Source organism: Saccopteryx bilineata, chromosome 6 (genome assembly GCF_036850765.1).
Source record: "Saccopteryx bilineata isolate mSacBil1 chromosome 6, mSacBil1_pri_phased_curated, whole genome shotgun sequence".
In the NCBI taxonomy this organism is placed as follows: Eukaryota; Metazoa; Chordata; class Mammalia; order Chiroptera; family Emballonuridae; genus Saccopteryx; species Saccopteryx bilineata.
In genome coordinates, this window is record NC_089495.1 from 18,083,223 (window position 1) to 18,098,339 (window position 15,117).

The window sequence follows — 15,117 nt, forward strand, 5'->3', positions numbered from 1 at the left end:
CAGATGCAAGAGGAAGAATAATTAGACTTCACTTCTAATGTGAGGAGAGGCAAATGGGGTGTGCTTAAAAGGATGGGAGGAATTTATGGTCATTTAGTGGAAGTCACCTCAGTGACATAGGGAGGGGTCAAAGGGATTATTTCTTTTTCTATATGACTATCCAATTAACCTTGTTACATTTATTGATAAGACCATTTATTCCCCTTTAACTGTAATAATTTATGCAGTTTGAGCTGTGAATTTGAAACTCTTGAGTTCATCCCCCCCCCCAGCAGAACTATATAGAAACAATCAGTCAATGTCATTAGACTCTTTAGTTTGACTAAAATGTTCCAAAGTTAAAGCAGCAAATGCATGGTCACCCAGAACCTTGCTTTCTTTTTAATATTCGATTAGTAGGATCCACTGGCAATACTTTGATTACTTTTATTGCCACATCCTGGTATTGATGACCAGTGCCCCCTTTGTCACTGGAACAAGAGTTATTAGTGTTTTTGAATCTAAGTAGGTCAGAGAATAAATTCTAGAAGACCCAGAACCAATCCAAAAAGCCTCTCCCTAAGATGCTGTTCTTTCAGAACCACTTATGGGAGCAAAATCTGGATCCATCAAGGTTCAGACGTTCCTTTCTTCTGAATCAGATTTTCTCATTCCAGTTGAAAATATTTATGCTACCCTATTATTAGCTGACTTATTTACATTGCCTTTAAGGAGTACCAATTAGACACACCTTCTTAGATCTTATTTTGTCATATCACTTTACTTTCTCTTTGTCTATGGTGTCTAATCTCACCTAAGAAATTTAATCTTAATTCTGAGTGGGATTTGTTTTCTTTAATTCTTTCGTTGATATTGTCAATTTCTCTTTTCATTATCTTTCTGTTGTTTGGATATGCTCTTATTTTATCTAAATTTCTTCTCAGAGTTATATTTTTGCATTCTGGTTTTTCTAAAGGGCTTTAATTTTAATCAATGACCTCTTTATTTCTTTCTTTCTTGTTCCTTTTTTATATTCAGACTACTAATAAAGTCTCATTATTGTATCAAGAATCTGTACCTTACCTTAGAATTTACTGCAATAATCATCAATAATGCAATGTGTTTCTTTCCTTGCTGGAATAAACTGGTCTAGCCAGAGATGACTGGTGTGGCTTATAGTAGCTGGGAGTTACACACTCCATTTGGGTCAAATGAGATGCGCTTATGGGGCATATTTATCTATAGATAGGAGACTGGAAAGAGAGGTGATTCTCCCATCCTTTCCCTCCCCAGTGCTTTTCACGTTGTGGTTTGAAATCATCTCTGGAAAAAATACCAATATTTTCTTTAACGATAAGACATAAAATTTCATTATTAAATTATATATCTCATATTGATTCTGAAAGCATTCTTGTCAGGTCTTATTTATTTTTTAATATATTATTTATATTTTTATTTATACTTATTAATGACTTATTTAATTACATTACTTTTTACTTTTAGAAATATGTTGGGTAAAACATGTTAGGGAAGTTAAGAACACATAGAAAAGAGTTCAAAAAATCTGTCTACATTGATACCTAAATAGAATCAATGGTTATTTAAAGGACTCTGATTGTTTAGACACATTGAGACAACTTATCTTCAAGTCATTCCAACAATCCCTTTCAAAAAGCCAGCAATTCACCTAACTTAAGCATTTAATAAAAAAAAAAAAAAAAAGAAGACCTGTGTTCAGGTTGCTTTTGTCCCAGAATGGGTGGGGTGGGGGGGGAGGAGCAAACTATAGAGTAAGCTTTTAAAAACAGACAAAATGATATTTTTCTTTAGAAGGGGCAAGGAAAGTTTCATTGAAAGAAACACATCTCAGGTAAAGCTAGTTTTACTTTTATTCTTCATCTTCTTAAAACTGACTGGAGAGAGGCTCATTGTGTGCCCCACACTTTTGTTCTGGGCACCTGAGCAGGGCACAATGTATCACTTATCAGTAGAACAAAAGAGTCCTTCATCAGTCAAGCGCTGGCGAAGATGACAGCTGCAGACTCAGCCTCTCTGGGCAGCTACTTTGCTGGGACGGAACAGGAAATAGACTATTCATGTGGACTTTCATGTCTAACCCTATTTAATTTGACTCAAGTAAGATTAGCCTCTTTCAAAACATATCCATGTTTAATGGTAATCCTAGATGTTTGTTTTTTTTATGAGCAACTTGGTTCTGAAAATGTAGAAAATAGAGTACATAGGTTTTATGGCAGACACAATAACTATTTTTTATTTAGTCAGAGTCCTGCTGTATATTTTAAACACCTGATGTTTGGGAGTAATATATAATTTTATTAGAAATTACAATGTAAAAATGATAATTTTTTTCTGAATGCAAGACCAAAGAAAACCAAGATAGTTTTGTGCTGTTGATGGTGAAAATAAATATTAAAAGAAAAAATTTATTATTTTACAAAGATATAATTTTAATTATAGTTTAATTCTAAATCTTAATCTTGTTATTGAGTATGTTCTTTTCTTGTTTGTATAATTATATTTATTCCTTTAGGATTCTAAAATTATATTCATTGTCCCACTAGACTAAAAAACTAGAAAGTCATTAAAATGTAGAACTCCAAATTCTTGAGCAATTATGAAAGAAAAAACTATATCTTTGATAGCTCAAAGACTTTTTTTTTTTTTTTCATTTTTCTGAAGCTGGGAACAGGGAGAGACAGTCAGACAGACTCCCGCATGCGCGCGACCGGGATCCACCCGGCACGCCCACCAGGGGCGGTGCTCTGCCCCTCAGGGGGGGGTGCTCTGCCCATCCTGGGCGTCGCCATATTGCGACCAGAGCCACTCTAGCGCCTGAGGCAGAGTCCACAGAGCCATGCCCAGCGCCTGGGCCATCTTTGCTCCAATGGAGCCTTGGCTGCGGGAGGGGAAGAGAGAGACAGAGAGGAAAGCGCGGCGGAGGGGTGGAGAAGCAAATGGGCGCTTCTCCTATGTGCCCTGGCTGGGAATCGAACCCGGGTCCTCCGCACGCTAGGCCGACGCTCTACCGCTGAGCCAACCGGCCAGGGCTCAAAGACTTCTTAGTTGCTATGTAGTTATCCCATGTGAAAATAATTTAATACAGGATATTTCACACATAAGAAGTAGCACTGATCACATTTTCTTTCATTGTTTTCTGTGTCCTTGACTTAAATGTTTGAGTAATCATACATTACAATAGACATAATGATAGTTATGTCACCATATAATCCATGCCAAGACCAAAAACAGAATAATGTTATATTTTTGCAGTGTGATTAATTGTAGAACCTTTTTAATTTAGGATGCTCTTGAGGAATAAAAATAATCTATTAAAAAACTTAGAAAAAATGATTTTACAAACCACCTAAATTTATAGCCTGGCTTTTTGGGACAGTAAAGACATTTTGTATAGAGATTTTTTATTTAATAAAAAGAATTGTTTTTATTGTATTTTTTTCAGTAGATGCTTCTGTAGACTGTCCACAACTATCTTTTTCTCTTCTATAATATTTATGGCACTGGTTTACATACTGAGAATAGATAAAAATAAAACAAAATTATTTAAGTAGTTTGAATATAAGTGTCGTGGAATATTTGTATTACTCATTTAAATCACTGAATGATTAAAATTAATTTTATCATGGTATGATTACAAAGTTAATGTTTTGTATAGCTCTAACCTTCTATTTGGTTTTCTTTTTTTTTTTTTTCATGTGTGTCAGATCAGAAAGTTGGTTCAATATTAAGTGAGTAGTACCTAAAATTCATAATTGATAGGTTGGTTTTAGTATAATTTGGCACGTATTTCTATCTATCTATCTATCTATCTATCTATCTATCTATCTATCTATCATCTATCATCATCATCATCTATCTATCTTCTATCTATCATCCATCCATCTACCTATGTTTACCATCTATTGATCTAGATATCAAGATGTATATATCTATTTTATTTATTTATTTATTTATTTATTTATTTAAATTTAACGAGAGGAGGGGAGGTAGAGACAGACTCCTGCATGCGCTCCAACCGGGATCCACCCAGTAAGCCCACTAGGGTGCGATGCTTTGTCCATCTGGTGTTTTGCTTCCTTGGAGCCAATTTTTACCATCTGAAGTGGAGGCCAAGGAGCCATCCTCAATGCCCGGGGCCAACTCGCTGAGCCTTGGCTGCAGGAGGGAGAAGAGTGAGACAAAAAAGTGGGGTGGAAAGGTGGAGAAGCCGATGGTTGCTTTTCCTATGTGCCTTGACTGGGAACTGAACCTGGGACATTCACACGCCGGGCCAATGCCCTACTACTGAGCCAACCGGCCTGGGCCAGATGTACATATGTATATCTCTAAATACAAATAAACATATACATATATAGCCAGGTCCATATACCATAATCTTACAGAATGATCTTATAGAACTCCAAAAAGAACAATATACCTTGAGTTATTTCAAATATTCCCTTTTTCTTTACTTTTCATAAGATTCTTGTTAAGATAAAAATGTTGAAGCAGTCAAAAAGGAGTTTGAATCAAATATTAAACTTTTTTTTTTTAAGTTGAGGACTTATTTATTTACTTTGCTTTTTCTAATGTTATTTGGAGTCTATTATGGTATATTCCCTCACGGTTTGCCTGCCTGCGGTTCTTATCCCTTCTGTTTTAAAACCAGCCAATTCATTTTCTCTCTTACTTACACAGCTGGATGTAGAATTTAACCAGGAACATTTTTTAAGAACAGTCCCAACTTCTTTTGTTCTCCTCCATTCCCAGACTGTCCAACCATACGTGTACTGATCATGGAACCGTTGTAACTGCTGCATGTCTTTTTTTTTTTTTTTTTTTTTTTTTTTTTTTTCAGTTTACTATTGAAAAAACATTGACTAAACCTTGAGAAATCTTTGGGCTTTCACAGTGTTTCTTACTATCTTCACCTCATTATCACCCCTGGAGCAGTGAGTGAAATATTCGTTTTTTGAATGATGAAATATAAATGACTCCACTTGGAGGTGGGAGTATGTATTGGTACCGAGTGTTTGAATCAGTCCCCATGTCCTTATAAACTTCTGCTGAAATATTCCTCAAAGGAAGTTCCTGATCCTAAGACAAAATATTACTCTATTTAAAAATTTTTAGTTACCAGAGCCTCATTTTTTTTTTTTTTTGTATTTTTCTGAAGTTGGAAACAGGGAGGCAGTCAGACAGACTCCCGCATGTGCCTGGCCGGGATCCACCCGGCATGCCCACCAGCCGGCATGCCTACCAGAAGGCAATGCTCTGCCCATCCCGGGTGTTGCTCTGTTGCAACCAGAGCCACTCTAGCGCCTGAGGCAGAGGCCATGGAGCCATCCTCAGCACCCAGGCCAACTTTGCTCCAATGGAGCCTTGGCTGTGGGAGAGGAAGAGAGAGACAGAGAGGAAGGAGAGGGGGAGGGGTGGAGAAGCAGATGGGCACCTCTCCTGTGTGCCCTGGCCGGGAATCGAACCCGGGACTTCTGCATGCCAGGCCAACACTCTACCACTGAGCCAACCAGCCAAGGCCCAGAGGCTCATTTTTTAAAAATATTATTCTTCCAGGGAAAACAGTTTTGTAAATTGTATTGTTCGTTGTAAAAATGGAAAGTATTGATCTGTGTTAGTAAAGTAAGGCTTGAGAAAATTCGCCTCCTTTCTTACTTTCTCTTCCTCTACTATTCCTTGGGTTGTTGGTCTTCTATAGAATGCGCCTTAACATTCGCCGTTTTGAGTTTTCACTGTAGGAATGTATCAGTTTCCTTATTCTGTGCATAGCACACGCAGTAACATTCTATCTCTGCTTATCTCCTCAGCCAAAATCTTGTCAAACTCTCCTGGTTTTATATGCTGTAGGTGCATTGAATATGCTTTAACAAATATACTGCTGGTGAAAATCGTGGCCTCAGCCCCCTCCCCACTATGCTGGTTGGTTGAAAATCATGGCTTACATACTTTAGACTGTGTCATTTTATCTGCTCCCACGGCTTTAATTACAATCTCTATATCAAAAAATCCCAAACCTATTACTTATACTGACACTTATTTTTCATTTCCGTTTTCCCTTTTTATATCCAAACGCTCTTGCACTTTGAGGTGAGCCTTCCTCTCCCATCGTGTGTGCGTGTGGATGCACATCACCGTGCTTCCAAGATGAACGCTGGAAGCACCCTTTATGCTCTTCCTCATGCTTCTTGTTCCTTTGCTTGCTGATTCCCACCCCGTCTGCTTCTGCAACCAGCGTTCTCTCTTTCATTCCTCTTCTTTCTGGTCTGGACACTTTTGTTTCCCTTCTAATTGGCATTTCCCTGTTATCCTGTTTCTTCATGTTGCTATTAAAACTATTTTTCGATGATGGAACTTTTATTTTGAAGAAGCTGGTAAATTGTCAACATCTAGACCAGGGGTCTCAAACTCAACTCAGCATGTGGGCCGCAGAGCAAGATCACAGCCGTTCGGCGGGCCGCACTAGGTCTACAAAAGGCAACTGTTACGCAACACTTTTCTCACTGCAGTTGAAAACAAAAAAAAATCAGTACAACAAGCACAATCGTACATGCAGTTTACTCAGTGTCACAAAACGACCAGAAACTGTAGTTCGCATCACAACTGCTGTTAACTAAGCTAATATCTAGCTAGGATGCTAGAGAAATGAAAAATACAAGTAGGCCCCTAGGCTTACTTAATTTTATCCAAAATATTTTGAACTTCGTGGATTAGTCTGCGGGCCACACAAAATTGTTTGGCAGGCCGCATGCAGCCCACGAGCCGTGAGTTTGAGACCCCTGATCTAGACAAACAAACGTACAAACAAACAGTAACATGGCAAATAAGACCTGATACAAACTGGCCAGATCGACCTTGACAGCCTCACCTCTCTCTGCTTGCTATCACCTTGTTACTCCAGAAAACGTTAATAATATTATACACAGGGCCTGGCGCCATGTAGGCACTCCGTACATAACTGCTGGGGAATGAGAAAACACCGTTTGGGTACACTGACCATTATCAAGACAAAAATAATCTCCCTCAGAGAAGTCAAAATGTATGAGTTCTGTAGTGATGAAATGGTCTGGTCTAACTCATTGGCTCTCATGCTTAAGCATCAGAACTACCCAGTGGGCTTGGGAAACCCCAGATTGCCGGGCAGTACCCTCCAGTTTCTGATTCAGTAAGTCTGGGACGGGACCTGAGACAATGTCCCATGATGGTGATGTTTCCCATGAGCACATTTTAAGATCTACTAGTCTCGGTAACACCACTTAAATTGTGAGTAACCTGAAAGCCATTAGTATTTTTTGTTGCTGTTTTTCCTCTTTCATCTAACAAGAGCTTACCCTTGCTTATGGCACTTCTGTGCCATCTACATAATTTCCGCTTATATCTTGAAGTTATCTACACTCCTTGTAATGGTTAGGGTAACCTGTCAATTTAGCTAGGCACCCAGTGATTTGGTTAAATCCTAGTCTAACGATCTCTGTGAAGATATTTTAGGGATAAGATTAACATTGATATCAGTAAATTAGGAGTAAAGCTGAATACCCTTCCTCAAGAATAAAAGACTGAGGTTTCCTGAGGAAGAGGGGATTCTCTCCTAAAGTGGGTGGCTTTAGGGCACAAGCTGCAGTATCAGCTCTTCCCAGGGTCTCCAGCCTGTCAGGTTGCCCGGCAGAGTTCAGATTAGCAGCCCCTACAATAGTATGGACCAGTTCCCTCATTTCTCTCTTGATAGATACACATATATAGACAGGTATCTTATTGGTTCTGTTTCTTTGGGGAACTCTAACTAATACATGCCCTCTGTCCTTAATCATTGAAGGCTGCCACAAGGTTGGGAATCACCTGGCATGTGCTCTCTGTCTTTTGCCAGTGTGCATTTATCACTATTTCTGATAGATATAAGTACAAAGATAGTGAAGTGCTATTCAAGTATATAAATTATATTATTTATGTAAGTCCTAAAATTGCTAATCTTTGTTTTGACTCACCAGTTGTACTAATTTTTTATGAATTAGCTTTTTAGAAAAATATGTACTAAGCTAATAAACTAAGCAGAATGTAGAAGGGGCAATAAACTCCCCCTCGCCATTCAAGGGCTAACACGTTTTATTGGCAGGTCAAGGGTCAAGGTCAATTAGGAAGAGAGGCAAAATTAATGGTCACTACAATGATTTTGAATTTAGAAGTATCTCTCTGGTTCCCAATCTTTAAAGAAATGTAGTCTTTTTGTTGGTCTTACAAATAGATTAGACTGCAAGGAGAAACTGAGTCCCAGAAAAATAAAATAAAAAAGTAAGAAAATTGTGCCCCTATCTCAAGCTTCTTGGTTCATGGCAAGAAAATGATTTTCTTATTTTCCCTTAGTCGTAGGTACTTTGGTGGCATAATTACATTTTAGCGGAAAGAAGGGATCAGCAATAGGATAGCATTTTGTCCAGTTTCACACTAAGGAACATGATCATTTTATATATATATATTTTTTTTCTTTTTTTCTAGCTTATACCAGTAAGAATGTAAGGATTACACAAAATAATTGCATAAATGGTTACTTCCTGCCAATATAAAATGTCATTGAACACAATGGTAGGGTCTTTCTCCAAATCACTGTTGACTTTTTGGTCTGACCTATGAAGGTAAATCACATAAGCTACTTAAAATCGAAATAATAACCTTCGGAAATTAAAATGATGAAAGCTTAAAGCTGGCTTGAAGCCAAATTTTGTCTTCCTTTTGTGCCTTTGGGGCATAGTATGGTGAATTTTGGAATATTGTTCTCTTGCTTGGTGTTCAGATACATTTTTGCAATTCACTCTAATTTAGCTACTGTCAGATTTTAATAGTTGGCCATTTTTTGGTCAGGTAATAAGTTCTAAGATACGTGACACTTTAGTATCATTTTCCTGTTTATTTATAATGAGGCTGTGTAGAAGCTCAGAGCACAGCTTTCAATCAGAGAGAAGAATCGGTTTACCTTCCAAGTTCTCCTTTTATTAGTTCAGTGATCTGGGGCAAGTTAATTAGCACCTGGGTAAAAAATAATGCACCAAGTTGTAAGAATTATCTCAAATAAGATATGCGTACAAGGTGCTTGGTGTGGTACTGGTCCCTGTTGTACCATGTGAGACAGTAAACACATTTCTATTCCAATGTCTTCCAGGCGTCCCCTGCTTAACAGGCACAATACTGGGCTCCTGACCTCCACCACTATCATTTCCTGTCTCAGTTGAGAAACTGGGTTGAGGCATCTCAGTTGATGGCAATCTCACTTTTCCAACTGCTTAGGTCTCACTTATTTTTATACTTTTAGATCTACTTCTAAAATATTTAAAGAATAAAACCAGTTTTCCCCACTTCCTTCTTCCTGACACTTTGTTTCATCATCTTCCACCTGGGTGATGGCAGGAAACTCCTAACTGCTTCGCCCTGACCCACTAAAGTCTCTTGTCAATGGAACCAACACAGTGGGCTTTTAGCAATGTGTGATGGGTTGTGTCACGCCTGCTCATAAGCCTCCATTGGTTTTGCATTTCCCTCCGAGTCAACGCCAGGACTTTAATTGACTGCCCTGGCTCTCTGAGTCTTGTCCCAGGCTAAATCACCTGCGTTTGCACTCTGCGACCTTCTGTTCATCTCCTGTCCCCTCACACGTTGTCTGTAGGCTCACTCCCTCTCTCCTCTAACCTGTCCTCACAGGTCACCTTTTCAGGGAGACCGGCCTTGACCGTGGCGCTCTCAGTTCTTCTGACCCCGCTGTGCTTCTCCCTTGTGTTTGCCACCTTCCAACACATCTGATGATGTACTATTTACCATGTTTGCTACTTAGTGTGCTTATCCTGTTTATTGTCTCTCCACTAAAATATAACACCCACAATGGCAGGGATTTTTGTCTCTTTTCAAGGATGTAAATACCTAGTACCTATACAATGCCCGACACATAGCAAGTTGATGCATTATCATTTCTATATATAGTATGTTCTCACTTAACACCATCAGTAGGTTCTGCAATGAAGGAAACGGCATATAATGAAGCCCATTTTATGATATGCTAACTGATGTAAACAACAGTTAAGCTCCTGTGGCATCCCATCAACCTTATAATTAAACAATGTTGAAAGAAACAACGTTATGTGAGGACCTGCTGTGTAATCGATACCATGATGGTTCGCCATCAATTCAAAGATTTCAATTCAATGATTTATATTTCTTTTTGAATTATAACTCATCTTGTCCAAGAAATACAATGATTAAATTACATAGTCAGGATTTGAATTCAGCATTTGTGACGTCATTCCTGTTCTTCTTCCTCCATTTACTGCACTGCCCTTGGAAAGGCACAGGGAACTGGAGCAAAGAGTCCTATGATTTAATCTGTCCTTTAGGATAAGTCATATGGGGAAAGTATGTAATGATGCTGGAGAGACAAGGGGCTTTACAAATATTAAGGAGGCCTGAACGCAGTTTCTGATGTTGGTGATATAAAGGAGCAGATTGTGTGAATGACTTTTGGGGGTAGAATCTACAGGACTTGGAAACTGGGCTTGATGGGCTAGAAAGAAAGAATTTAAAAATGCCCCCCCCCTCAAATTTAAACTGGAATATTTGGACAATATAGCTGCCAGAAAAATATTAATTTTTAAGAGGATCAATGAAACAAGTTCAGTCAATGGGAAAGTTATTATTGAGATACAAGAATCTCTGTTTGGTCTGAATTATAATAACCCACTTCAACTTTTCTACATTGAAGCAGAATTAATAATGGAAACGTTCCTGTTGATTGAGATATGCTGCCAAGTAATTGGGGAAAGGGAGATGGTAATCCTTTTGGACAAGAAATTATTGTGTTCAATATCGAAATGAAAATTGGAGTAGCTAAACACACATTCTCTTTTGGGATAGGTGAACATTTTATGGGTTACTCTATTAAAGTTTTTTCTATACTGATTTATATCTACTCTGAATACAAGGGTAAGCTACTTAAATTTGGCCTGCTGGCTATTAATGCTTAGCCCAGACTGGTCGTGCTGTGATTTACCACACTTGGGAGTTGACCTCAATAAGTATTGAGCAATAAAAATCTAAATTGAATTAGGAGAAGTTAAAAGAAGGAGAAGGACTTATTTGGCTAGAAAGAACAAAGTTTTGTATTGAAATTTATGGGTGCAGTGAATAGGATTTGACCAATAAAATGTGAGTTAAAATAACCAGAGAAGCCTGACCTGTGGTGGCGCAGTGGATAAAGCGTCGACCTGGAAATGCTGAGGTCACCGGTTCGAAACTCTGGGCTTGCCCGGTCAAGGCACATATGGGAGTGGATGCTTCCAGCTCTTCCCCCCTTTCTCTCTCTCTGTCTCTCCCTCTCCTCTCTAAAATGAATAAATAAATAAAATTTAAAAAAATAACCAGAGAAGTTAAATGTAATTCTGACCTATTTGTCTTGGGCTATTGTATGAAGCTGTGTAATTAAATGAGATATTACAGATGAGCAAACTGAAGCATGCCTTCAAGAAGATGCAGTTTTAACTTATTGAGTGAACCTTTCTAATTCTTGATTAAAGAGTACTATGATAAGAATTTCATAAATTTAATTTCTAAATAAAAAAGGTAAGAAAATAGAAGAAAAGAACGTAGCAGGGTTATAAAGTAAGTCTGGAAGGGGTTTTGGATAATTTCTAGTTCAATTTCTGTAATAACCCATAAAGTAGTTACAATCAGAATAAGATCTTCTGATTTCTAAGATTGATCATATTATTCTATAATTGTCATTTAATCAGATTAAACTCCTTTTTATGGTTTCACTGTACTATGACTTAGCAATTTAACAACTCTCAGTTCTTACCTTTATTAAAATGCTTTCCCCCTCTTTACTCTCTTCAAAAACCTTGCTGTTTTTCTCCATTAGACCATGTTTATTTATTAAAGTCTTCACAGACAATTTCACATCATTCTAGTCACTTGAAACTTCCATCATCTCCATTATATCAATTTCTAATTCTAGAGAGCTATATAAGGACCTTGAAATGTTTTTGTTCTGATATTTGTTTTATTAGAATTTTTTAAAGCCAACATTTATCAAGTACTTGCCACGTGCCAAATTTATTATTATTTTTTGATAGTCTTTCAATCCTTACAATGGATCAGAGGGTAGTACTCTACAATTGGAAAAGTGAAGGCAGGGAGAGATTAGGTAATTGAACAATGATCACACAATTAACAAATGTCAGAGCTTAAGAAAATGTATATGGCATGCCTTCTGCAAGTTGTACACCTCCATGTGTGCTTCTGTGGTTATAATTACTTATTTTTCCATCTTCTTTATTAGCTTTGAAATGACCTTAGGGTAGGGCTGCACCTTTTTTTCAGTTTGCAATCTCCCAAGGTCTTTCTTCCTGTGTCCCCAAGTGTTAACTATAGTTTCGAGTACCCAGATGATGTGCTTTGCCAATAAAAATGCCTGCTTTATGAGTTCATGCAAAGCCAATAAGTGATCCAACATTTGCTAGTCAATGTCAGCAGCAGTGCAGGCCAAACCCTATAGCTTATCAGGGTTTCAGCAAAGCCCTGGTCACACTAAGCAGTGGCTGCTATTTAAACAATTCACTTGCCCCTTCTCTGCCACCACCAGCAACTTTGCCTAGCGAGCCCTGCTGTCCTGTAGCTCGCTCTTTAACAAAGATCATTTACCAGAAGTAAACCTACCTTACAATGGTCATCTTTCAAATGACTCCGAGAAAGACTCAAGGTAGCAATTATTCAACTTTATTGCCTCACTGACTAAAGAAGTTTTGCTCTAATGGGCCGCCAAGTTGTATAGAGAGAATAGACTAGTAAGAGGAGAATGCCTTGGGAGTTAGCAAGGCAAACTCCGCTCCCTGGGGCTTCAGCTAAATACCTGGCTTTCAGATTTCTGTTTCAGGTAACTCTCTGCTATTGGCAGCTGTGATTAGCTATTTGACCCCCTTTATCACCTGTTCTTGTTAACACAGAGGTTCACAGTGTTGTTTCTTGTCAAAAGAACTACTCTAAGATAGAGGAGTCTAATTGCGTATTTTGTCAGGCTGATATTAACGACCCAGAGGGAGGCAGAGCACCAAAACAAACTGTGCAGAGAGACGGTTTCAGGGCGGTGGCAACCCGTGGCGCAGAATGCCCTGGGAGGACGTGATTGGGTCCACCCAGCCAGATCTCAGATTTATTTCTTAGTGCATGTTTATGCTTTCTGTGGGCAGCAGGTGCCCGCGGTATCATTTGAACAGGGACACATCGCTATGTTTTTTATATGTATATAATCCAAGGTTGCTGTTATCAATAGATACAAGTGTATTAAGTGCATCTTAGAAGAACACTCCAAGTGGGTAAGATAATAGTTATTTGATCCTTAATGAAGACTTTTATCTCCCTTTCTATTACTCTAACTGTGTATTATATTGCATCAGGCCAATTTGACTTACAATATTGTGCAGTACAACAGCATTTAAAATCATTCCAGGAAATTTGGTCTGCCTTACATGATTTTGTACTTAGTGTGCAGGATATAGAATGAGATTTAAGGCTGTTGGAAACAAAGAACCTAGCAGGCGATTTCAAGGCTATGGGTTCTCTTTAGGTTGAAGATAAAATGGAAGAAATATGTTCCTGTGAGCTATCAGAATGAGATGCAGTGATAATTATAACCTCAACACACAAGGTCAGGAACTAGAACTAAGGAGAGGACTAATGTTGCAGTTCTAATCTTTCTTTCACAACTGAGAGCAGAAGTATGAAATGGCTTTCCAAGGGCAGTCATGCTCAAGTGGAGGCTAATGCAGTTGATCCAACTTAACAGAAAAATGAATATTATTTACTGTATAAAAACTTTATTGTACAAAGAATTTGACTGGAGGGAGATTTAGTATCAGGATTTTATTTTTTTAAGCAGCCAAGACAGAAAGAGGAACAAACAGGAAGAGAGAGAGAGATGAGAAGCATCAATTCTTCATTGCGGTACCTTAGTTGTTCATTGATTGCTTTCTCATATGTGCCTTGACTAGGGGCTACAGCAGAGCGAGTGACCCTTGCTTAAGCCAGCGACCTTGGGCTTCAAGCCAGTGACCTTTGGGCTCAAACTGGTGACCATGAGGTTATGTCTATGATCCCACACTCAAGCCAGTGACCTTGCGCTCAAGCAGGTGAGCCCGTGCTCAAGCCGGGGACTCAGGTTTCAAACCTGGGTCCTCAGCATCCCTATCGGATGCTCTATCCTCTGTGCCACTGCCTGGTCAGGCAGTGTCAGAGTTTTTAATGGCTCTATATATTCTTACTTTTCTTGGATAATCCTAACATTAGATAATTATATGCACTACACATGCTTTGTATAATAATAAAAATTACTCCAGGAATGGTTGCAAAGGGTTAACACATGGATGTTATCATTCATTTTCTTATATTTTTTTAAATGACCTACTTTTGAAGGTTCTTAACATAGGTAAATATACTAATATTTGGCTAAAATATAAAATCAGCTTATAAATTAGTACAGCTATGTGATTTTTTGTACAAGATAAAATTAATGGCCAGGTCCATTCTATGGTGGCTTTTGTAGTCCAATTTCAGGATATAAGCAAGAAATCCCTCCCCTGCCCAATAAGAAAACCTTTTAAAGTTCACAGGTAAGATAAATGAATAACCTATGTGAGATCAGAAATGGCAATATTATCCTAAAGGAAGGGAGCTATTGATGAGAGGTCCAAAAAAGTCAAAATAACATGAGATGTTAAATAAAAATATTTGCATAACATTCTGTTTATAAAAGTGTGTGTAGGTTTGATTGGGAAGAGTAAGTGATGGATTCATGCTGCCTTCGATGGGCCACGGGAAAGGGAAATGGAAATATTTGTCTTTTATTTGCTGAGGTTATAAGTGAAGTGGTGTCCAGATTTTGACATAAAAAGTAGACAATGGCCTGACCAGGTGGTGGAGCAGTGGATAGAGCATTGCACTGGGATGTGGAGGACCCAGGTTTGAGCCACGAGGTCGTCGGCTTGAGTGTGGGCTTCACCAGCTTGAGTGCGGGATCACTGGTTTGCGTGTGCGATCATTGACATGACCCCATGGTCACTTGCTTGAGCCCAAGAT